This window comes from Ahaetulla prasina, chromosome 7 (genome assembly GCF_028640845.1).
Source record: "Ahaetulla prasina isolate Xishuangbanna chromosome 7, ASM2864084v1, whole genome shotgun sequence".
Taxonomy (NCBI): Eukaryota; Metazoa; Chordata; class Lepidosauria; order Squamata; family Colubridae; genus Ahaetulla; species Ahaetulla prasina.
Genome location: NC_080545.1, coordinates 14,409,638 through 14,432,178, shown reverse-complemented (window position 1 = coordinate 14,432,178; position 22,541 = coordinate 14,409,638). Strand labels below are relative to the sequence as shown.

At 43.8% G+C, this 22,541-nt stretch overlaps 1 long non-coding RNA gene across 2 annotated transcripts in view; it reads left to right on the top strand.

The window, feature by feature from the left end:
* LOC131202404 (uncharacterized) overlaps positions 1 to 20,064 on the top strand; it is a 32,525-nt gene extending 12,461 nt beyond the window's left edge. For both annotated transcript variants that reach the window (XR_009156143.1, XR_009156144.1), the window contains exons 2-3: positions 3,359 to 3,467; positions 19,691 to 20,064. This is a non-coding gene — a long non-coding RNA (uncharacterized LOC131202404). The remainder of the gene's footprint in view (positions 1 to 3,358; positions 3,468 to 19,690) is intronic.
* The last annotated feature ends 2,477 nt before the right edge of the window (positions 20,065 to 22,541 follow it).

Below are 22,541 nucleotides of genomic sequence, written 5' to 3'. Positions count from 1 at the left end.
AGGAAAAGATGGAAATGCATTTATCAAACTACACTGGAGTAAGGGAGAGGGGGGTTTGTACCTCCGAGTTCACGGAAGTCTGAAAGAGTCTATTTTGGCTTGGTGACTTCTGCACTGACATTTGACAAAGATGGAGTTAAGAAGTCCCTTCGGATGCTCTTCCCTAGCGTGGCTCATTCATCACCACGAAAACGAAACGGCTGAGAAGGTTCCTTCAGTAAAGTCTGAATAGCTTTACAAAGAGAGCGAGGGAAGCGTAGTGAATGGAAAATGCTAACTTAACAAGGACGCCCGGTTTCATTGCTAAGCATTTTGATGCGCTAGGATTTGTATGTGGTTACATCAGACCTGAAAAAAGAGTGATTCTTGCTCCCACTATTGAGTAGCATTTCCTCAATTATTTCTAGAGAAGGTTTTAGTCACCTCTTGGGAATTCTCAGTTTTAAAATGGGGAAGGGATTAGGATTGGGCAAAACATACTTAAGCATAAGAGCTTAATGAGGCTCTTTGAGATACAATCATCCCATCACATTCGCATCACAATAAGAATAAGAAAGAAGTGCTCTGTACAAGTTCTTAGAACTAACCCAGTTTTGGCTGAAAAAGTGCTTTTGGGACAACCACGACCTGGATGGCTGAGCATCTCCATAGACAAATGGATAGAATTAATTACTTGCCTGTCAAATAAATATTTCATCTGTAAAACTGATTTTTTTTTCTTGAAAAGCTAAGCAGAGTTAAACCTTGTTGACACTTGACTAGGGCACTCATCATCTGGAAATTTAAGTTCTGACATCTGGAAACAATACAGATGTAACATAGATTACGAAGTAATAAAAAACTTAAAAGAAGAAGAAAACAATCTGGTTAAATTTGGGTTGGACGTTTCTAGTCTAGTGCCCTAGTTTTGGTTTGCTTTGGTCTTTTTAAAAAACAATTAACCTGTGGAACAATTTGCCTCCAGAAGTTGTGAATGCTCCAACACTGGATGTTTTTTTAAGAAAAGATTACACAACCATTTGTCTGAAATGGTATAGGGTTTTCTGCCTGAGCAGAGGGTTGGATTAGAAGACCTCCAAGGTCCTTTCCAATTCTATTATTCTGTTATTCAAAAATCCACTTTTTTAAAAAAAACCCATACAATTTAATATTGCATCAAATAAATATGGATTCCCGTTGTAATATGCATTGTTTTTAACTCTGAAATGTTTCGAATGCATCATGCATTGTTTTAAATAAATGCATATTTGTTTTCTGTAGTGAAAAAAAGTGGAGTGATGTAATATTACAGGAAGATCTGGAAAATTTGAAGTGAAACAAAAAGTGGGTAGTTATTTGTTTGTTTGTTTTTGCAGAGGTGTCTGGGGCACTGTTAAAATCTGCATGGGCTGTATGCAGTTAGACAAGTGACTCTTAACAGGAATGAATTAATTTTTATAGTGAAAATGAATGGAACAAATTACACAAACATGTATTTAACGTATTTGCTTACGGTGAATATTTGAAAGAGAAGGAAGGAAAAGATAACATAGGTTTATCTTTGGGTGCTAAGATTTTATTGTGGTTTCTGTATTAGAACAACAGAACAGAAGCATCAACCATTTCTGAATTTCTCAAAAAAGGTGAAAGCTACTATAATATCTCCTAGTCTGGTTCCTCTAATGTGCTCAGAGCAAGATCATTAAAAATTAAGCCAACAGAAGCCTACAACTCTTTTACTCAAAAACGCTGAACTTGATAAACTTCTGTGGAACTTTTTATGGCCTGGAATTCCTTTGAAACCTATTCCTCCAAAATCTTCAAGACCACAATAGTTAATCAAGGACATGCAATCTTTAAAATTACAGCACATTAATAGCAACCTTTCTAAGTTTCTTTCCTAATGGTTTAGAAGAAGCAGCACCACTTATTTTCATCCTGGGTGGCAATGCCCCATTAGCCAACATTTTCAGTTCAACAGTTTGGATAAAAGTGTGTGTGTGAGAGAGAAAAAAAATCACTCAAGTCTTTTTAAAATGAATCCTTGCAGTAGTATTGTTTTCTGTGATTCCTACAACATGTACCATGTTTCCCTGAAAATAAGACCCTGAAAATATTTCGGGGTCTTTTTTGAACCCCGAAATAAGCGCTTGGCCTTTTTTTCGGGGAGGTCTTATTATTTTGGGGTGCATGGAGCAAGGCAGGGATCCTCTTACCTGATTTCCAATTCTGACTCCCTAACGCTAACCAGAGGAAATGGTGGGGACCGGCTGCGCATGCACTTAAATATTTTCAGGAAGGCCTTATTTTCGGGGAGGTCTTATTTTTGGGGAAACACAGTATAAAAAGGTATCTAAAAATGTGCTCTGTTTTTTATCATTAGATTAAAAAAAACCAAACTGTTGGATTTGTCATGGGAAACAGAAGCAGAGCCGTTCGTGGGTCCATGGTATTCTAAATTGAAGGAAGATGTATTGGCTGAGAAATTCACTTAGAATAGGGGGGGAAAAATGAGCGCCTCACTCCCAGATTCTTCAGCTTTCTCACACGACTTCATAGTCCAAAACAATGTAGCTGCTCTTGTCAATATCATTCGTCCGATCAAATATGCATGGAAAGAAGAATTATTCAGTGCATTGATGACTCTTATGAGAGGATCTGTCCAGTGGTGGGTTTCAAATAATTTCATCACTGTGGGTGGAAGCTCTGGGGCAAGGCCGGAGTGGGAAAATGGCATGTTCCTTGTCCCAGCCAAGGTGAATGGTGAGCAGGTGGAGGCTCTGGGGCAAGGTCGGAGCCAGGGAATGGCCCAGTCCCCGACCTGGCCAAGGTGGGCAGAGGCTCCGGGGCAAGGCTGGAGTGGGGGAATGGCATATTCCTTGACCTGGCCGAGGTGAATGGCGAGTGGGTGGAGGCTCTGGGGGCAAGGCTGGAGCCGGGGAATGGCCTAGTCCCCGACCTGGCCAAGGTGGGCAGAGGCTCTGGGTCAAGGCTGGAGCCAGGGAATGGCGCATCCCTGGGCCCTGACCTAAGGCAAAGGGTGAGTGGGCTTACCTTTGGTGAGCAGAACGTGCAAGGCATGGAGGTGAGTCTCAGAGATTAGCTGGACCGTGTGGTGAAGGAAAGATATATAGGGTGGAGTGGGGCGGGGCAGGGTGGGTGGGGCCAGCCGGTGGTGTGACTTGCCGGTTCTCCGAACTGCGCAGAATCATTACTACCAGTTCGGTAGAACCGGTCCAAACCGGCTGGGTACCACTTCTGGATCTGTCGCACCCCTGATCTCAGAAGACTGCACACCTCTTAGCCGGGAGACCCGCACATTAATCTTATTCTTGGTTTGTCGAGAATCCCTGCTACAATTTTTCTTCCTCTTCTGCAGTTGCATCCTTCTGCTCTTCTCCGCTATTTGACGTCGTTAACCATTAAGTAAATTTCACCTGGGCTGACTGCGGGAAACTGATCACCCTTCAAGCAAAAACACCCAAGCGGTAAGAAATTCCCTCTCTCTCTCTCTCTCTCTCTCTCTCTCTCTCTTATTTTGTTCAAATAGCTGAAATGTTCCTTGGTAATAATTATGTATTGGATAGCAAAGGCAGTGAAAATGGGCGACCACAAAGACATTTCCTCATTCTTTCCTTTTCAAGTATTCAATCCGAAACGCCCAAAACGGCATATTTTCTTTCCCCTTTCATAGATTTACGTTTAAAGGTATGGATGATATCTCTGTTTCTCTTTGCTTTTAATTGACCAGGAATATTTTTAAAGAAATCTGTGGAGCGACTTTCCCTAAGAGGTGCCCCTCAGGGCTGTTGGTGTGGGGGGGGCAGTTTCCATCAACTCCACACAACCCAGGCAGAAGAAGGAGAAGAGCTCCACAAAAGCCGAATGGCTGGAAACATATAATTATTAAATTTATTCATTAGACACACTTCTACCCCTGCTTGAATCCAAATGACTCTTGGTGGCTTACATAAGAATATAAATAGAAACAATTTAAAACATCCACAGTCATGTGTTTAATACCGTAACAGGAATGTTAGAAATCACAGCAAGAAAAACAGCGATCCATCAGAATTCTAAAAATAAAGGATGGAGTCATCTAGGAGCGCCAACCAACACCCCCCCCCCCAAACAACGTTGTTTTTAACAAATTCCCCAAAAAATCCGCAGAGGGAGGAGGCTGGTCTGGTGTCCACCGGAGACTGTGCCACAGCATTGGCACTGCCACAGAAAAGGGGTGTCTTCTCATTTCAGCTCCCCCCACCTCTTGAAAACATGGGATTTTCAGCAGGGTTTTTTTTTTCTTCTTCTTCTTCTTCTTCTCCCCCTAGTTATTTCAACAAGCGGGCCTCTACTGGTTGGAGTAGGTCAGTGATGGTGAACCTTTTAGAGGCCGAGTGGCCAAACTGCAACCCAAAACCCACTTATTTATCGCAAAGTGCCCACACGGCAATTTAACCTGAATCGTGAGGTTTGACTACCTAAAATAATGATAAACAAGGCAGCGTTCAGCTAATTGTTCTAAGAAAAATGGGATGAATGCACTTTTAGGCCCCTTCATTTTGCTTCCTGCTTTTGAAATAGCAACAATATCATTTCCCTTTTTCCTTCCTTCCCTCTCTCTCTTTCTCTCTCGCTCTCTTTCCATCCCTCCTTCTTTCTCTCCCCGCTGCGGGAGAAATGCAATGGAGCTGGGCTGGGGCGATGGTGCACGTGCCCATGGAGAGAGCTCTGAGTGCCACACACGTGCCAAAGGTTCGCCACCACCGGAGTAGGTGATTCTGCATATAACCAGGGCTTTAGGGATCAAAACCAGGACCTCAAATTGTACCTGGACCAGTGCTATATATTCCTGCCATTGGAAACGGGAGAGGTATGTGGACTGCTTCATTCTGCACTAATTACAATTGAAGAATAATTTTTCAAGGCAGCCTCATGTAGACACATTACAGTAGTCTTACTGGGGGTAAGAGAGCGCGAAGGCTCAGCAGTTAAAGACCCTGAGCTTGTCAGCTGAAAAATTGACAGCCTGAGTTCAAGACCCGAGCGCTGTGGGATGGGATGAGCTCCCGTTGTTTACCTCAGCTCCAGCCCACTTAGCAGTTACAAAGCAAGCAAATGAAAATAGATTGATAGGTACAATCCTGCTGACCACATGACCATGGGAAAGGTCTTTGGACAACATTGGGACCCTCAAGTAAGGAACAGAGATGAGCATTGCCCCCTAGAATCAGACACGACTGGACACGACTCTACCTTTACCCTGGAGTAATGAGGGCCTGATTTGCTGTAATTTTCTGCTCCTAGGAAGGTCACAACTGGCCTTGGACCTTCCGGCCATGACTTCTGTGTGCTGTCCAAGCAGGAGCCTTGAGTCCAGCGGGCCCCCAAGTGCCAGTGGCGGGATTCAAATTTTTTTATTATCGGTTCTGTGGGCGTGGCTTGATGGGCATGGTGTGGCTTGGTGGGCGTGGCAGGGGAAGGATACTGTAAAATCTCCATTCCCCCCCCCCACTCCAGGGGAAGGAGACTGTAAAATCTCCACTTCCATCTCACTCCAGGGGGAAGGAGACTGTAAAAACTCCATTTCCTCTCCACCCCGCTAATCAGCTCTCCAGCTCCATGTACAGGACCACAAAGGAAGACCCAATCGATCAGCTGGGACTCAGGAGGCAGCGAATAGATGGGGGTGGGGCCAGTGAGAGGCGGAATTTGCCGGTTCTCCAAGCTCACTCAAAATTTCCCCTACCGGTTCTCCAGAACCGGTCAGAACTGGCTGAATACCATCTTTTATTATTTATTTATTTATTTTGTCATAACATTATATACAGGAACATATATTGAAAAGAAACAATAGGACAGGAACGGTAGGCACTTTTGTGCACTTATGCACGCCCCTTACAGACCTCTTAGGAATGGGGTGAGGTCAATGGTAGACAGTTTTTGGTTAAAGCATTTAGGAGTTGGAGAGGAGACCACAGAGTCAGGTAGTGTATTCCAAGCATTAACAACTCTGTTACTGAAGTCATATTTTCTGCAATCAAGATTGAAGCGGTTGACATTAAGTTTGAATCTATTGTTTGCTCTTGTATTATTGCTATTGAAGCGGAATAAGTCTTTAACAGAAAGGACATTGTAATAGATGATTCTGTGTGTTAAACACAGGTCTTGTCGGAGTCGGCGGAGTTCTAAGTTTTCTAATCCCAGGATTTCAAGTCTGGTGGAATAAGGTATTTTGTTGTTTACAGAGGAGCGGAGAACTCTTCTTGTAAAATATTTCTGGACTCGTTCAATTGTATTAATGTCAGAGATGTGGTATGGGTTCCAGACAGATGAGCTGTATTCAAGAATGGGTCTGGCAAATGTTTTGAATGCTCTGGTTAGTAGTGTAGAGTTTTTGGAAAAGAAGCTACACAGAATTAGGTTTACAACTCTTAGAGCCTTTTTTGCTATATAGTTGCAGTGGGCTTTGGCATTTAGATCATTTGATATGAAAACTCCAAGGTCCTTAACAGGGTGGGGGTCATCTGTAAGATAATGTCCATTAAGCTTGTACTTAGTGTTTGGGTTCTTTTTTCCAATATGTAAGACTGAGCATTTGCTGGTTGAGATTTGGAGTTGCCAAGTTTTAGACCAATCGGATACAAAGTCAAGGTCTTTTTGAAGGATAATAGTATTGTTGGTGGTGTTAAATAGTTTGAGATCATCAGCAAAGAGAACGCAATAACTTGAGACATGGTCACAGAGATCATTTATGTATAGTATCTTTGTCCCAAGTCACAAAGCTGTTGCCTGGCAGGAGGACTTGTCCATCCAGCAACAGCTCCTGAAAGATCTCCTGAAAAGGGGTGTCCTAAATCATGTGTTGAACTCATGACTCAGTCACCACTTGAGGGAAGCAAGAGTGACTTGAGGACAGGCTAAGAGCAGTGAGTCAAAGAGAGAGAAGAAAAGTCTGCAGGGCCCAGCAGGAGGGCTGCCCAAGGAAACAATGATGCCGTACCGAGTGCAGTTCCCAACTTCATTTCCCACCAAGACTGAAAAGCTGCTTCTTACATTTTTCTGCTCTTCCCCGTGTGAATTCTTTTCACATTTAAGAAGCTGTGTTATAAAGGTGCAGCCTCAGCTTTGGTGTGAGAGGGGTCTCTGCTGATCAAGGGATGTTGGGACCAGACTTACAATTGTGTGAAATTGTGATGCATCCAATTGTTTCCATGGTGGGGAACTTGTTTTCCTAGGCACTCTTCTTTGAAATGCATTCACACCCACAGGCCCCAACCGAAACCTAGCAGGTTGGCTGTTGTTGTTAGTTGCGAAGTCTTGTCCGATCCATCGCAACCCCATGGACAGCATTCCTCCAGGCCTTCCTGTCCTCTACCATCCTTTGGAGTCCATTTAAGCTCACACCGACTGCTTCAGTGACTCCATCCAGCCACCTCGTTCTCTGACGTCCTCTTCTTCTTTTGCCCTCAATCGTTCCCAGCATTAGGCTCTTCTCCAGGGAGTCCATCCTTCTCATTAGGTGGCCAAAGTATTTGAGTTTCCTCTTCAGAATCTGGCCTTCTAAAGAGCAGTCAGGGTTGATCTTTAGGACTGACCGGTTGGATTGCCTTGCAGTCTAAGGGACTCGCAGGAGTCTTCTCCAGCACCAGAGTTCAAAGGCCTCAATTCTTTGGCGCTCAGCCTTTCTTATGGTCCAACTTTCACAGCCATACATTGCAACTGGGAAAACCATAGCCTTGACTATACGCACTTTTGTTGGCAGGGTGATGTCTCTGCTTTTTAGGCTGGCTATTGCTACCCAAATGGAAATTCCTCTTGCTTTGCTCATTTGGCCTGGATTATTAGTTTTAACCAGACCCTGTGTGAGTTTCTGGAGACAGATATAGCAATAGCACTTAGACTTATATACTGCTTTACAGTGCTTTATAGCCTCTATAAGCAATTTACAGAATCAGCCTATTGCCCCCCAACAATCTGGTGGCTCAGCAGACTAAATCTGTCTGTTATTAACACAGCTGCAATTACTGCAAGTTCAAGTCCCACCAGGCCCAAGGTTGACTCAGCCTTCCATCCTTTATAAGGTAGGTAAAATGAGGATCCAGATTGTTGTGGGCAATAAGTTGACTTTGTATATAATATAAAAATGGATGAAGACTATTGCTTAACACTGTGTAAGCCGCCCTGAGTCTTCGGAGAAGGGCGGGATATAAATTCAAATTAAAAAAAAAAATCTGAGTCCTCATTTTTACCGACCTCGGAAGGATGGAAGGCTGAGTCAACCTAGAGCCTGGTGAGATTTGAACTGCCAAATTGCAGGCTCTGCAGCCTGCAGTATTGCACTCTAACCACTGCGCCACCTCGGCTCAGTATATGGAGATGATAGGCCGAGTGTGCAATTCATGGCTGTTCTGTGACAATCAACAAGGGAAGCACGTACAAAAATAGGGGGGCTTCAGTTACAAGAAAAAACTTACCATTTTGCAGATTTTTGACACCATCCCCCATGGACCCCACCTGGAATAAAGACATACAGGTAGTCTTCTAATTACAAGAGTTCATTTAGTGAGCATTCAAAGTTACGACGACGCTGAAAAAAGGGACTTAAGACCGTTTTTCACACTTCTGACCATTGCAGCATCCCTGGGGTCACATGAGCCATACTCCAGACACTTGGCAACGGACTCACACTTACGACGGTTGCCGTGTCCTGAGGTTATGTGATCAACTTTTGTAACCTGATGAGCAAAGTCAGTAGGGAAGCCAGATTCACTCAACATCTGTGTTGCTCACTTAACAACTGCCGTGATTCTTTTTAAAACTGTGATAAACTGACTTAACAAATGTCTCACTTAGCAACAGAGATATTGGGCTTAGTTGTGGTTGTAAGTCGAGGACTACCCATATCACACGATATTATGCTGCAGACAGGCTCCAGAATGCTTAACATCCATATGTCTAATCCAGTGGTGGGATTCAGCCAGTTCGCACCTATTCGGGAGAACCGGTTGTTAACTTTCTAATCAGTTCGGAGAACCGGTTGTTGGAAGAAATCTTATTTTGTTTTTTTTCCCACTTTACAGGGCTAATCCTGTAAGGAAGGCAGGAAGGAAACATTCTGGTATTGTTTCTAACCTCATCTTTATTGCCCTGCTTACAGAAACTGCCTCTCTGGTTAACCCTTATTACATTGTAACTATAGCTAAGGCAAAGCACCCATCAATGTGAGTGACATTGAGTTGGCCACACCCACACGGTCACATGACCCCCGAGCCATGCCTACCCAGCTGGTCATTAGAGCAGAGAACCGGTTGTTAAATTATTTGAATCCCACCACTGGTCTAATCCCCCAGTCAACCATATTCACACATGCACAGGTATATGCGCATCTGCATGTTTGTTACGTGATAGTTTGTGAACCAACTTTTTTGGAAACGAGGATTGAATTGCAGAGGTGGCTTTTGGCCAGATCGTTTGGAACAAACGTAGAGAGCAAACCTGTCTTTCTGCATTGCTGCCATTTTTTTCTTCATCTTTTTTTTTTAAAAAATTATATTCAAGCAGAAGGATTTTATCCAGTAATTTCCATTACAGTGTTTTCTCTAACGAGCCTCAGGCCTTTCTGCATGCTTGAGCAATATAGAATGAGCACGACTTTAATATTATATTCATATTACTGAGAATCAGGATAGGTTTCATGTAATTTAGGTTTAATACATTTTGCACTCCTACTTAGACTTTGCCGTGCAAAACCCCCGACTCCCTTTGGTGCAATAGGATAATAACAGCAAACCTCAACTTTTTAACTTTTACATAATTGTATAAACTAGCCATTTCTATAACAACAAACCTATCTAATCAGTAAAACCCAAAATCAAAGTTTCATTTTTTTCCACCTCAAGCACAAAGTCCAGAAGCGGTTTCCAAGAGGAATGAAAATAATTGTGTTTTTTTTTTTAAATCAAAGCAGCCAATTTAGCCATCTCTCCTAACTCCATCAATTTTTGCAGCCATTTGTTCATCGTGGCGATCAAAGTGTCCTTCCATTTTTGTGCGTAAAGTAGTCTTACTGCCAACAACATATGTAACATCAAAGTTCTATTTTCATATACCCCAAGCGTTTTTCTGTTAAAACCAAAAGAAAAGTTTCTGGTTTTATCTTTATATTCACTTTAAGAATCCTCTGAATTAGGATGTGAATCCTACTCCAATATTTATTTGCTTTATCATAAGTGATAAAAAAGTCCCTTCTTTACATTTGCATTTCCAACATTCATTTGAAAATTTCTTGTAGAAATTTTCTTTTAAATTATAATTCAGTGTAAATTTTAAACCTATCCTGTTCTACTGCATCAAAGAAAGTTGAAGTCAATGCCTTTTCTTTCTTTCTCCCCTCTTTTCTCCCCTTTTCCTCCCCCATCTTTCCTATTATTTTCTTTTGTATTTTTGTATCTTATATTATAAGGGATGCGGTGGCTCAGGGGCTAAGACAGCTGAGCTTGTTGATCAAAAGGTTGGCAGTTCGGCGGTTCGAATCCCTAGTGCTGCCGTGTAATGGGGTGAGCTCCCGTTACTAGTCCCAGCTTCTGCCAACCTAGCAGTTTCAAAAGCACGTAAAAATGCAAGTAGAAAAAATAGGGAACACCTTTGGTGGGAAGGTAACAGCGTTCCGTGAGCCTTTGGCGTTGAGTCATGCCGGCCACATGACCACGGAGACGTCTTCGGACAGCGCTGGCTCTTCGGCTTTGAAACGGAGATGAGCTCTGCCCCCTAGAGTCGGCAACGACTAGCACGTATGTACGAGGGGAACCTTTACCTTACTTTATCTTATATTATAAACTAATAAAAATAATTTTTAAAAAAATTGCAATGCAAAATCCCATTCTGTGTGCTGTGTCAAAGACAAGGCAATTACTTGTGGTAAATCAAGCCAAGTGTTCACCCAGCATAGAGCAGCTGTAGAAAAGTAAAAAGAGAAACTAGGAATGAAATTAAATGGATTTTTAACTACTAGTAGAGAGATTTATCTACTCGCATTAACATCAGAGGTGATATTCAGCAGGCTCTGACCAGTTCTGGAGAACCGGTAGCGGAAATTTTGAATAGGTTGGATAACTGGTAAATACCACCTCTGACTGGCCCCGCCCCCATCTATTCTCTGCCTCCCGAGTCCCAGCTGATCGGGAAGAAATGGGGATTTTGCAGTAACCTTCCCTTGGAGTGGGGCGGGAATGGAGATTTTACAGTATCCTTCCCCTGCCACACCCACCAAACCACACCACACCCACCAAGCCACACCCACAGAACCGGTAGTAAAAAATGTTGAATCCCACCACTGATTAGCATGCTTCTGAACTGCTAGATGGGCAGGAGCTAGGAGAACACAGGCTCTCATCCAGTCACGGGATGCTCTGGTGTCGAACTCAGACTGTCAGCTTTCCAAGCTGACACGCCTAACATCTTAACTGCTGAGCCATACAGGCCTCCTTTGATGCTCAGCTGTCACTAACATCACAAGTAAACGTGATGGCATGGAAATGTTGCTGTCGGCGCAATTATGCCTAGTGCACCGCCCATCACCTTCCCCTCCACCTTCCCCTCCAGCCAGATGGATGTGGCAGCAGTTACAACAGTATACAGTAGAAGACACCATGATGTAGCAGTAACAGAGTTGGAAGGGACCTTGGAGGTTATCTAGTCCAACCCTCTGCAGGAGACCTATACTAGGGACTTGAACCGCCAAACTCCCAACCTTTCTGATCTACAGGTTCAGTGTCTTAGCCACTGAGTCACCTAGTCAGGCTGTGTGCTTTGTGTGTCATGCCATCATGCACACTTACCCAAATGTTTTGGGTCATGCTCTTTGGTATCATGAGATATCCCCGATGGAGAGGGTGCGCAACTTAGGCGTCCTCCTGGATGAACGGCTGTCTCTAGAAGATCATTTGACAGCCGTCTCCAGGAGAGCGTTCTACCAGATTCGCCTGGTGCGCCAGTTGCGCCCCTTTCTGGACCGGGAGGCCCTATGCACGGTCACTCACGCTCTCGTGACGTCTCGCCTGGATTACTGCAACGCTCTCTACATGGGGCTTCCCTTGAAGGGCATCCGGAGGCTACAGTTAGTCCAGAATGCGGCTGCGCGGGTGATAGATGGAGCCCCTCGTGGCTCCCGCATAACACCCATCCTGCGCAGGCTGCACTGGCTACCTGTGGCCTTCCGGGTGCGCTTCAAGGTTTTGGTGACCACCTTTAAAGCGCTCCATGGCATAGGGCCGGGTTATCTACGGGACCGCCTACTGCGACCAGATCCCTCTCACCGACCCGTGCGCCCCCACAGAGGGGGCCCCCCCAGGGTGCCGTCAGCTAGGCAGTGTCGTCTGGCGACGCCCAGGGGAAGGGCCTTCTCTGTGGGGGCTCCCGCCCTCTGGAACGAACTCCCCCCAGGACTCCGTCAACTTCCAGATCTTCGAACCTTCCGTCGCGAGCTCAAGACTCATTTATTCATCTGTGCAGGACTGGCTTAGATTTTTAAATTTAGAGGGGTTTTAAATTGATTTTAATATTTATATTTCTATTTTTAATAATTGGTATTATTAATTATTGGCATTAGAATAAGTCTTTTAATGATTATTTTAATTTGTATATTGATGTTTTTATATGCCTGTAAACCGCCCTGAGTCCTTTGGGAGATAGGGTGGTATATAAGTTTAAATAATAAATAAATTAATTAATTAATGTGCGGTGCCATTTTCCTGCCCCTCACCCTTCCCTACAGACACAAGTCCATCTTTGGGTGATATTCACAGCAGTGTGCTTAACGTTGAGTTAGCCTTGTTGACCGAGTGGCAAATTTCAATTGCCGCAACCTGCATCAGCTACAGTGACAAGCGCTAAACAGTTCTGGGGTCGCATCAAAAGGACCTGCCACAGTGTTTCAACATTTTTTACTACCAGTACTGTGGGAGTGGCTTGGTGGGCGTGGCATGGCTTGGTGGGTGTGGCTTGGTTTATTTATTTATTTATTTAATTTGGATTTATATCCCGCCCTTCTCCGAAGACTCAGGGCGGCTTACACTATGTCAAGCAATATTCTTCATCCATTTGTATATTATATACAAAAGTCAACTTATTGCCCCCAACAATCTGGGTCCTCATTTTACCTACCTTATAAAGGATGGAAGGCTGAGTCAACCTTGGGCCTGGTGGGGCTTGAACCTGCAGTAATTGCAAGCAGCTGCTGTTAATAACAGACTGTCTTAGCAGTCTGAGCCACTCAAGGACCCTTGAGTGGGCGTGGCATGGGAAGGATACTGCAAAATCCCCATTTCCTCCTGATCAGCTGGGACTCGGGAGGCAGAGAATAGATGGGGGAGAGACCAGTCAGAATTTTTACTACCGGTTCTCCGAACTACTCAAAATTTCCACTACCGGTTCTACAGAACCTGTTGGAACCCACCTCTTATCTGCCAATATTTTGCTTTGGTTGCCAAATATTTTACATGGACCAATTTGGCCTTCATAGGGTCATCTGTATTTGGGACATAGTTAGAAACAGTTCTCAGACGTGAACTGCAAAGATGCCCTGATTGTATAAGAGAAATCCTGTTTCTGTAATTCCTTAAAAACTTCGGAGTGTTTTTATGTTTGCTCCCACCTTTTCATCTCCAGAAAAGGAATTCAAAGCTTCCTTTTAATCTTGGAATGTTTAAAGATGATTTATGCAGCATTTCCCAAATCACTGTTTTAATCATCTCTCAGTGGAGTCACTTTTTTTGTAATGCTGATATCTTTACTTTCAAAAATACAGGCAGCCAAGAAATCAGAGGAATAAAACACAGCAGCATCAGTTTAACTTCCTGACTATGGGAAGTTTAGAAAATATTTCATCGGGGACATCAGATGGAAGGGGGAAGGAGAGGTCATCATCTGCCAGTTGGCAGGTATGGCATCAGGTTCAAAGTTCTGCCTCTTTTGTACCTGTGTGGTGCCTGGCATGTAGAAACTACACCTGCTATCTTGCCGATTTGACATCTTGCTGAAGCTCCTACTTTTCACCATTGTTTATTTAACAGGATAATAGAGTGGGAAGGGACCTTGGAGATCTTCTAGTCCAACCCCCTGCTAAAGCAGGAGACCCTATACTATTTCAGACAAATGGTTGTCCAATCTCTTCTTAAAAACTTCCAGTGTTGGATCATTCACAACTTCTGGAGGCAAGTTGTTCCACTGATTAATTGTTCTCACTGCCAAGAAATTTATCCTTCGTTCTAGGTTGCTTCTCTCCTTGGTTAGTTTCCATCCATTGTTTCTTGTCTTGCTTTCTGGCGCTTTGGAAAATAGGTTGACCCAGTGATGAAATTCAAAATTTTTCCCTACTGGTTCTGTGGGCATGGCTTGGTGGGGGGTGTCATGTGACTGGGTAGGTGTGGCCAACTTTTTTTAATCTTTTTTAGCATTTTTAACTAAAAAAAGTTTTTAAAAAGTTCCAAGGACAATCAGCTGTGCCCATAATCGTAGGAATCCTTTTTTCCCTACTTTTTAATAGCATTTTTTTACTACCTATTCACCCGAACTGGTAGTAAAAAAAATGCTTTAAAAAAGTAAAAAAAAAAAAAGGTAAAAAAAAATTTTTTACTACCGGTTTGGGCGAACCAGCCCGAACCGGTAGCATTTCACCCCTGGGTTGACCCCTCTTTCTTTATTGATTCTTAATTTTGAGTAAGTCACCAATCCTTCTGCACTTTCAGTTGTGTCCTGAAGAAACAGGACATAGGTTGCACAGTGATCTAAAAATTTTTTCCCGCTTGTTGTTCTTTGCAGCTGTTGGATACTTTCAGTAAGAACCTCTTTGAAACTAAAGAAGAACCCAAGTTTCAGAAAGTAAAAATATAACTTGTTCTCGAGGACGTGAAAAGTAATGGCAGGTTTTATATTATGCATTCTGTTTTAGATTTATTGGAAGAAAGGCTCAAAGGCTCAAAACTGCTTATGGCGAGCAACCATTTCATAGCGAATGCCTTCTGTGGTTTCGGCACAGTGGCCTAGATTTGACAAGAGTTAAATACAGGTTTAGATTTGAGGGGGGTGGGAAAAAAAAAAAGAATCCGCATTTGAAGTTCCATGTGGTTTGTTCGGCGTTCAAGTAAATGTCCTATCAAATCAAATTCACGAACTCCGCTATGGAATCACAGACATTCACCAACAACGGAACACAAATCTCTAATATGTTGATTCTTGGAAGCCCTGGAGTGGTATGTCTTAATAGTTACCACACCCTCCACTGCAGCAAATCCCAGCAGGCGATTTTGCTGAGGTTCTGTTTGTGTTCATATGAAGTCGAGTTCACTGGAGGATATGACAAGTTTCTTTATGTCCGAGGAAGAAACAGCAACACGAAGCGGACATAAATACATGGCACTTTTGAACAAACCCTTTGGGCCCTCAAGCCACCACCAAAATGTCTCCTAACAGAGAGGAAACATTTGCAAAATGTCAAAGAGTCAACAATGACAACCGCAGTGAGAAGTTTAAAAAAATGCAAGATGGCACCCAGGGCCACCATCTTGGCATTGTCGAGCCACGCAGCTCAACCACAGGTGCTTCTGCTAATACAGGGATAGATCATTCAGGACCCCGGTCAACATCTGAAGGACTTTCTCCAGAGGGAAAAGATTAAGCATAGCTGAAATGTGCCGAGTACATTAGGGTGGGGAGGCTGTCATCTGGGGGTGTCACATTTTGGATATAGCTAGTAGATTAAGAGAAGACCCCATCTACAACCCATTGACGCCTTGGTACTTTTTATCCGTGGTGGCGCAGTGGTTAGAGTGCAGTACTGCAGGCTACTTCTGCTGCCTGCCGGCTGCCTGCAATTTGGCAGTTCAAATCTCACCAGGCTCAAGGTTGACTCAGCCTTCCATCCTTCTGAGGTTGGTAAAATGAAGACCCAGATTTGGGGGGGCAATAGATTGACTCTGTAAACTGTTTAGAGAGGGCCATAAAGTATAGTGACCAGAAAATTCTGAAAATGGGAGGCGGCAACGCAAGAGGAGGAGGCAGAGAAGGGGAGTGGCGGAGAAGGGGGCGCGAGAGGGAGGAGAGATGCCGCTTGACTTCACACGAGAGGAAGAGAAGAGCGGAGAGGAGAGCCGAGGAGAGCCGAGCCTGCCTGGAAGAGCCGAGAGGAGAGCTGAGCCTGCCTGGAAGAGCGGAGAAGCAGCAGCCGCTCCTCCTCCTTCAGGCAGGTGGCAAGACTCAGTGCGCATGCGCAACCCCCGCCCCCGGTCAATGGTGTCCCGCTTTGCCATCGCTGAAATCTGGTCACTTTACCGTAAAGCACTATGAAGCGGTATATAAGTCTAAGTGCTATTACTATCCAATTTGTTGTTCATTTTAACATCTTAACTTTTAATGCCCAATATTTTAATGTTTTTTTTTAAATCATCTAATTGTTTTATCCTGCTATTTACGACTTTGCAAGCCACCCAGAGTCACTTGATAGTGAGATGGGAGGCATATAAATTTAACAAATAAAAAATAAGTAATGTGAAAAATCAATTGCTTGCTCTTCACATTTCTACCCCAAAAAATGTGGCGATATAATAAGGTATGATGAAGATTTGTGGTTTTATGAAGGTAATTCCTTATCCTCTTTGCTTAATTATCATGGTGTTCTTTTCAATGATGGCTATCAGGAAGATTTATTGGCATGGCATTGCTGTGCTGTCCAATGGCTGCTGGTATGCCTGGAAAAAAAATTAGAGTAAAAGACTTTAAATACACAGGGTCCTGAGGGGCCACTAGGTTTCTCATCTTTTCCACAAACTTCCTTGGGGGATGACCAGTTTTCCATAGAGGGATGCCTGCGAAGTGTGTGATCAACTGTTGTGTCTGCGCCCCCCGAGCTGGGCTGCTGCCAGAAAGTGACTTGGACAGTGAGGGGGAAGGGCCGTCAGGACTTACTTCGGGAGCACTGGCTTCCCTGGCTCAGCTCCAGGAGCCAGAAGCAGGCCAGGTGGAGGAGATAACGAGGCCTCCGTCCCCTGACTCTTTCCCCCCCAGGCCATGCCTCCAGGCCTAGCTGATGGCAATCAGGCTTGGTTGGACCCTAGGTTTCATAGGCAGGAGAGGAGGGAACAACAGAAGCAGGGGTGGGGCAAGCCCAGGAAGTGCTGAGTCATGGAGCCACACCCCATAGGATATAAAAGACAGCGAGAGCTGCTGTGTCTCTTTGTAACAGGCAAATCCACTGATTAAGAGCTGAAGTTTGTTTCTGAGTGACTCAGCAGCGTCGTGGAAGATAACGGAGGCTCTTGGCAGATGCTGGCTATTCTGCTGCCAGAGCTGATAGTGACGGCTAATTAAGCCATCACTCAGATGGAGGCGAGGGAGGACACAACATCAACAAAGGTCAAAGCCCTTATTGTCATTGTACATCATGTATACAACGAAATTGTTTTAGCCTCTACTGGTGCAATCTATACAAGAATACAAGGCAGCATGAATAATGTAAAGAATAATCCTCATGCAAGTAGTTAGGGGAAAAAACCCTAATCATCCATTTCCATATGTACGTGGTATTCTTGCAACATGTAAATTACTCTGGTGTAGGATCTTATATCATGGTATACCAGGGGAGGTATTCACTTACTGTCGTGTCCCATTCCTCCGCTGACAGCTGGGTCAGGGAAATCCGAATCAGGCTTGCCTCTGCAGCTCTGCCCAAAGTCCTAGCAAAGTCCTCAGAGCAGGCAGGAGACCAGTAAGTGACTTCAGCAAGATAAGTTTGACTTTTGCCTGACTCAGAGACTGCCAGAAAGTAGATCCTTTATATAGGCCATGGGGTATGGCTCCATGACTCAGCACTCATTAAGGCCTGCCCCTCCCTTCCTTCTGTTGCCTCCGCCTATCCAATCTTCTGATGCGAGGGTCACTCCAATCAGCAGCTGTTGGGAGTAAACCCTCCTCAGGCTCACCTGCTGTGGAGGAGGGGGAGGGGTCTAGCTCCTCCGTTTGCCTGGGCATGGAGTCAGGGCTGGGGCAGGGAGATGCTCCTTCTTCTGCAGTTTGTGTGGGCATGGAGCCAGGACTTGGGCCGGGAGGCATACATTCCTCCGTGTTCGGGAGCAGATAAGAAGGCCCCGGCTGCTCTGAGGGCGGGCAAGACACAACACTTACCTTCGCTACTGGTTCGCAAATTTGAGCACGCGGACTCATGCGCAGAGCCTTCCGTGCATGTGCAGAGCATCAAAAACAGGATGTGATGATGTCTGGGAGGGTGGGTGGAGCCTCCAGCAGCTGCCGCTACCAGTTCACCCGAACCACATAGAATCGGCTGAATACTATCATTGGTATATACATATTACACACTACACTGGCACCAGTGAAATTCGTCATATTAATCTATTTGTGCTGCTATATTGTGTTTAGGAGTCTGACAGCCCATAGGTAGAAACTGTTTTTAAACCTGTTTGTCCAGCTGGCTATACTTCTGTGTCTTTTTCCCGATGGTGAAAGTGAAAAGAGACACTGGCCGGGGTGTGAATCATCCCTAAGTATCTTCCTTACTCTGCTGAAACAGCGAGACCTGGTAATGTCATCCGGTGATGTTAGGGGGCAACCAATTGTTTCTTGCGAAATTAATCACTCTCTGTAGTGCCTTCCTGTCCGCAGCTGTTAAACCTGTCTACCATACTGCTATATAGTATGTGAGGATACTTTGGTTTGGTTTGGTTCTGCAACCCAGCAAGACAGACACAGACTTCAGAGGATAATTAGAACTGCAGAAAAAACAATGGTTACCAATAGTGGTGGGATTCAAGTAATTTAACAACCGGTTCTCTGCCCTAATGATTTCTTCCAACAACCAGTTTGCCAAACTGCTCAGAAAGTTAACAACCAGTTCTCCCGAAGTGGTGCAAACTGGCTGAATCCCACCACTGGTTACCAACCTGCCTTCCATTGAGGACCTGTATACTGCACAAGTCAAAAAGAGGGCTGGGAAAATATTTACAGACCCCTCACATCCTGGACATAAATTGTTTCAACTCCTACCCTCAAAACAACGCTATAGAGCACTGCACATCAGAACAACTAGACACAAGAACAGTTTTTTCCCGAACGCCATCACTCTGCTAAACAAATAATTCCCTCAACACTGTCAAACTATTCACTAAGTCTGCACTACTATTAATCTTCTCATCATTCCCATCACCCATCTCCTTCCACTTATGACTGTATGACTGTAACTTTGTTGCTGGTAATCCTTATGATTTATATTGATATTGATTATTTCCTGATTGCTTATTTGTACCCTAGACCATCATTAAGTGTTGTACCTTGATGAAGGTAGCTTTTCTTTTATGTACACTGAGAGCGTAGGCACCAAGACAAATTCCTTGTGTGTCCAATCACACTTGGCCAATAAAAATTCTATTCTATTCTATTCTACTTTCTATTGTGGACCGATAGAAAGAAATAATTAGCCGTTGTTCCACCTGATTTTTCAGCAGGACTCTAAAGAAATGAAGTCTCTGTTGAGCCTTACTAACAACCAGGGACGTGTTGTTTTTCCAGGTGAGGTCTTGACTAATGAGCACTCCCAAGAATTTAAAAGAGGAAACCCTCTCCACACAGCCCCCCTTGATATACAGTGGGGCAGGTTCCTCTCTTTGCTTCCGGAAATCCAGCACCATCTCCTTTGTCTTGCTAGTGTTTAGATATAGGTTGTTGTTTGAACACCATGTGGAGACCTTCTGGACTTCCTCCTTGTATGCTGATTCGTCCCCTCCAGTTATAAGACCCAGCACGGTTGTGTCATCTGCAAACTTTATTATGGTGTTGGATGGATCAGAGGATATGCAGTCATGTGTATACAGCAAGTACAGGTAGGCGCCAAGATGGCAGCAGCAAAGGGGTGCTAGGTGACACATATTTTTTTAAAAATGGTAGAGCTTCCATCACACTGTGATGGTTCCCCTCTTGACTTTTCTGATATGCCTTAAGGACACCCCCTATTCCCATAAATCACCTCAACTTCTTTTGAGAGTCCAAAGAGTTTCTGAACTTGCACTTGTGTAGTGGTGTAGAATGAAACTAATCCCGTCACTCTCTATAAGGGGAGGAAGAAAAGTGGCAAATCCATGGGAAGCAAATGAGAAATTTCTGCAGCCCAGTTGTAAATAGCTCATGGAGCACTAATGGGTCCAGACGTTGAGGATCTCTGCACTAGGATACTGCTGTTGAGACAGGTGCTGCCTATTATATAGCCATGCATTTGATTTCTCCTGCCTAGATGCAGGACCCTAAATTTCTCACCACTGAATTGCTTCTTGTTTGATAAGACCCCTGAAAATCACTGGGCCCAAGAAAGAAACTTGAGGTACCCCGCTGCATGCTTCCCTCCATGTAGATGTAGCTCCTTTGAGATCTACACACTGAGTGCAGTTGGTTAGCCAGCTGTGAATCTATCTGGTGGTAATGCTGTCTATTCCACATTGTTCTGTCTTACCAATAAGTAGGCTGTGATCTACTTTGTCGAATCCCTTTCTGTTGTGTAACTAAACTATGCATCTTTCTCTCTCTTGACATCTACATCTACTGTGTTTCCCTGAAAATAAGACCCTGTCTTATATTTTTTGAACCCTGAAATAAGCGCTTGGCCTTATTTTCGGGGAGGTCTTATTATTTTGGGTCACGTGGAGCAAGATGGGGCTCCTCTTGCCATCTTACTGATTTCCAGCTTGTTGGAGGGCTTATTTTAGTGCGTGCACTCAAAAGCCCAATTGGTCTTATTATCTGGGGAGGTCTTATTTTCAGGAAAACATGGTATCTCTCTATTTTTGTCCGCTAATGCTATGCATATTTTGTGCATGTGTTTTGAAACTTGAAAAGGCATGGATAGCCCAAACAAAGGCCACTTTTGACAAATATTTGTCCCAAATATTTACATACACCTATGATCTCCCAGCTTCTACTTCATCCCTGTTGGAGGCGGTTGGATTATCAACCAGCTCCAATAGTTGACTTCCCCAAAATTTGGGACCCAACATGAGACCGCCCCTTGGTGCTTACTCTTGACGTGATATAAAAACATCTTTAAAAATCGTTTCTCATATTAATATTCCCTGTCCCAAGAAACAAGCATAGTTGAGATGTATTTGTTTTTGAAATTCTTTAATGTACAGTGTTTTGAGCTCTGTCATCATTAATTCTTGTAAATCACAGTGTGACATTGGAAACACTTGACATTTCCTGGGCTTTCTCCCACTCCCACTTCCACTCCCACCCCCTTTTGATTCCCTCTCCAAGCTTTTTGGTACACAATTGGCATGGTTTCCTATTGTTTTGTCATCAATACACATTCCTTTTGATGTGCTTTTATCACTCATCGGCCCACCGGGCATCAATTGATTCTAGAAAAGCCTTTGCTAAAATCTCCTATCTATATGAGCAGATTTCAGAACCTACTGAAAATCCATGTCAATGTGTAAAAAGAAACTTCAGTTGGGTGAACCCGTGAAATAAAGTTAGGGGAGAAGAAAACTTGAGGTACCCGCTGCATGCTTCCCTCCATGTAGATGTAGCTCCTTTGAGATCTACACACTGAGTGCAGTTGGTTAGCCAGCTGTGAATCTATCTGGTGGTAATGCTGTCTATTCCACATTGTTCTGTCTTACCAATAAGTAGGCTGTGATCTACTTTGTCGAATCCCTTTCTGTTGTGTAACTAAACTATGCATCTTTCTCTCTCTTGACATCTACATCTACTGTGTTTCCCTGAAAATAAGACCCTGTCTTATATTTTTTGAACCCTGAAATAAGCGCTTGGCCTTATTTTCGGGGAGGTCTTATTATTTTGGGTCACGTGGAGCAAGATGGGGCTCCTCTTGCCATCTTACTGATTTCCAGCTTGTTGGAGGGCTTATTTTAGTGCATGCACTCAAAAGCCCAATTGATCTTATTATCTGGAGAGGTCTTATTTTCGGGAAAACATGGTATCTCTCTATTTTTGTCCGCTAATGCTATGCATATTTTGTGCATGTGTTTTGAAACTTGAAAAGGCATGGATAGCCCAAACAAAGGCCACTTTTGACAAATATTTGTCCCAAATATTTACATACACCTATGATCTCCCAGCTTCTACTTGATCCCTGTTGGAGGCGGTTGGATTATCAACCAGCTCCAATAGTTGACTTCCCCAAAATTTGGGACCCAACATGAGACCGCCCCTTGGTGCTTACTCTTGGCGTGATATAAAAACATCTTTAAAAATCGTTTCTCATATTAATATTCCCTGTCCCAAGAAACAAGCATAGTTGAGATGTATTTGTTTTTGAAATTCTTTAATGTACAGTGTTTTGAGCTCTGTCATCATTAATTCTTGTAAATCACAGTGTGACATTGGAAACACTTGACATTTCCTGGGCTTTCTCCCACTCCCACTTCCACTCCCACCCCCTTTTGATTCCCTCTCCAAGCTTTTTGGTACACAATTGGCATGGTTTCCTATTGTTTTGTCATCAATACACATTCCTTTTGATGTGCTTTTATCACTCATCGGCC